The following is a 273-nucleotide window of genomic DNA, read 5'->3' on the forward strand; positions in this document are numbered from 1 at the left end:
GGTGGAGGAGGTGGAAGAGGTGGTGGATGTGGAGGAGGTGGTGGAGGTGGAGGAGGTGGTGGAGGAGGTGGTGGAAGAGGTGGAGGAGGTGGAGGTGGAGACGGAGAGCTGCAGTTCTAGGTAAACGTAAAGCATGTATTTTCCTGGCCACATAGGTATAGTATAAAAGATCTTGAGTATAGCAAGGTCAGAAGTTGGGACTGAAACTGCATAAACTTCCTAGCTACATCCTCAGTGAAACAAAAAAATCTGCTCATTTGCACATGGAAACTA

This window comes from Suricata suricatta, chromosome 12 (assembly GCF_006229205.1).
Source record: "Suricata suricatta isolate VVHF042 chromosome 12, meerkat_22Aug2017_6uvM2_HiC, whole genome shotgun sequence".
Classification (NCBI taxonomy): domain Eukaryota; kingdom Metazoa; phylum Chordata; class Mammalia; order Carnivora; family Herpestidae; genus Suricata; species Suricata suricatta.